The sequence below is a fragment of the Elgaria multicarinata genome, chromosome 5 (assembly GCF_023053635.1).
Source record: "Elgaria multicarinata webbii isolate HBS135686 ecotype San Diego chromosome 5, rElgMul1.1.pri, whole genome shotgun sequence".
Taxonomy (NCBI): Eukaryota; Metazoa; Chordata; class Lepidosauria; order Squamata; family Anguidae; genus Elgaria; species Elgaria multicarinata.
Genome location: NC_086175.1, coordinates 33,492,650 through 33,495,703, shown reverse-complemented (window position 1 = coordinate 33,495,703; position 3,054 = coordinate 33,492,650).

The following is a 3,054-nucleotide window of genomic DNA, read 5'->3' as shown; positions in this document are numbered from 1 at the left end:
ATGTATATTTAAGGGTGAATGACAGTTGTAATCTGCCATCCAAGCAACTGCATCTCTAGTGAGACCCATAAGTGTCGCTCTGTCACTGGACAAGCTGTCTGACTGGGAAGGGATGGATAGGTAAACAGCATCATCAAAATGTACACACATTCCTGAGATCAGGAAGATCAGGAAACCTGTTTCCTGTGAAGAAAGTGAGAAAAACCCTGTTCTATCTCAGCAGAATTTGCACTTAAAGGGGGAGAGGGGATCTGAATCTAATTGCACATAGTCCCAATGAAAAGACATTCAAAGTATTATTTTTATATAAAATGACTTTAATTTTATATTGTAGAAAAAAGGCAAGTACTCTACGATCTAGGTATTTGTATTTCATGCAACATATAGGCCTGGGGTGGGGTGGGGTGGGGCTTAGAAGTTTTTATTTTAATGTTGCCACACAAATAATGATTATTATGTACTTCTCCTGAAAACATGTATCTGAGCCAGCTAAACGTTTATGACTCTGGTATTGCACTAGACACCTCTTCTTTCATTTTCTGCCAGAGGTTTCTGCCAAAACTAGCTTTAGGTGGCCATCGTGTTGAAGAAGAACAGAGAGGGATTGCATTGTGAAGAAGCAAAGGCAAATGAAATAAAAGTTGGATTGTAAAAAATAGAGTCTGTTTACTTTCACAGAAGGAGAAGAGATCTGGTCTTTCCATATCATTATCGTTCAGGCTGAGGATAGAGTATTCTTACATCCTTGCTTTGTGAAACACTAATGCCGTGTCCAAATATACCCTACCTTTTCTAAAACTAAAAACAAACAAACCCACTGGCAATTAATGGATTATAGCAGGAGTGGACAAGTTGTAGTCCTCCAGATTTTTTTGGGACTACAATCCCCATAATCTCTTATCAATAGTGGCTGGGACTGATGGGAGTTGGAGTCCAAGAACATCTGAATAACCACAGGTTCCCTATCCCTGTACTATGCCAAACCTCCTGTCTTGTGATAGCAGAGCAGGGTTCTCTTCAGACAGTCATCTGGAAATTCCAGGAAAAATGAAAGTAAGACTCAAGTAGTTTGTGCTTTAAAGCAGTTAAAGCACTTTATAACTGTTATAAAGCGCTTTAAAGCAGTAGTGTAGATCTTGCCATAGTTGGAGCAGTATATGGCTGTAAGAGATTGTCGCAATCACACCACATAGATTGAAAGGGGGAGTCTAACGGATTAAAGCTCTTTAAAATGCTTGGAGGTTACTTAAAGCACAATAATAGAAACTTAGCTAGAACATTACCACAGGTCAGGAATGGTAGCACCACAGCTTGCCAGCGTGGTTAACAAGTGGTGTCAAGGAAGCTGTTACAGAAAAGAAGGCTTTTTTCAGAAACTGGAAGTCTTGTCTAAATGAGAACAAAAAAGAACACAAACTTGCACAAAGGAATTCCAAGTAGACAATATGGAATGCAAAAAGGATTTTGATGAGCATATCACTAATAAAGAATTCTTTAAATACACCAGACAGTTGGATTGGGCTGTTGGATGACAACAGAGGAAAAGGAGTACTAAAGAAGAAGGAGGCTGCAGAGAAACTAAATGAATTCTTCTCATCTTTCTTCACTGAAGGAGATGTAAGGCAGATACCCGTGCCTGATTTGATATTTTCAGGAAGGGAGTCTGAGGAACTGAGGTTAATAGTGGTGACAAGAAATGAAGTTCTGGATCTTACTGACAAATTGAAATCACTGGGTCCAGTTAATATTCATCCTAGAATTCTTAAAGAACTCACATGTGAAATTTCTAATCTTCTAACAAAAATATGTAATATCCCTGAGACCAGCCTTTGCATCAGAGGACTGGAGTGTTGCAAATATAGACCTACAAACACAATGTGAAGGCTAGGGACAGTACTAGATACTGCCCATTGTGTTTATAACTTGGATGCTAGAAAATATTTCCTTTTTTTTTTTTTAAATTTTTTATTCATTTTCAACACTATATAAACATAGATAAACATTACCAAAATATAACTGAAACAAAACACAATAAGAAAAAGAAAAACATCAAATATCTGCTGCATACATATTGAATGATTGTTGAGTACAAATATCAAAAACTATTACATATACCTTATCATACTACAACATCTTCGTTCTTAACATAAAAGTGCACCCCCCACCTCGGGATCATTCTTGAGTCCAAAATCTAATCGTTTCTTCTGCTGGTGGTTTCCCACTTCCCTTAGTAAACACAAACACTAGGAACTGTTTCCAAATTCCTTCGAACTCATTTATTTTAGTTACGCCTTTTCTCCACTTAATATTACATGTCAGTTTATCATTAATGGCTATGTCCCAGACTTCTTTGTACCATTCCTCAATAGTATATTCCCCTTGGACCTTCCAGTTCCTAGCTACCATCAGTCGTGCTGCAACCAACAAATTCGATATCAGCTCTATAGTTCCTTTTCCACACTTTATATCTTCAAATAGTGACAGCAATGCTATTTTTGGTGTTTGTTCTATTTTCATTCCCACTATTTCTTCAATTTCTGAGAACACCATCTTCCATAATCTTTGTACATATTTGCATTGCCACCACATATGTAAATACGTTCCTTTTTCCCCACAACCTCTCCAACAATTTGCTGAATGTTGATCACTTATCTTATTCAATCTAACCGGGGTTAGGTACCACCTCCATAGGATTTTAAAATAATTCTCCTTTATTCTTACTGATAAACTTCTCAACACTCTTTGTTTCCATAGTCCCTCCCAGCTCTGTCGCCCTATTTGTATCTTCAAATCTGATTCCCAAACCATTTTCTCTGTATTCTCTCTAAACTCCTTCTCTAACAATATTTTATATATTTCACTCATTAATCCTTTTGAAACTATACTCCCTCCTTTCCCTTCCTCCTTACTTACTACTAATTCTTCAAACCTCGTCATCTTTCTGCACATTCTATTATCTTTAATCCACTTTTTATTCCATTGCTCTAATTGACCATATTCTAGCCAAGATCTTGGCTAGAAAATATTTCCAAGATTTCTCCAGTTTGTATTTTA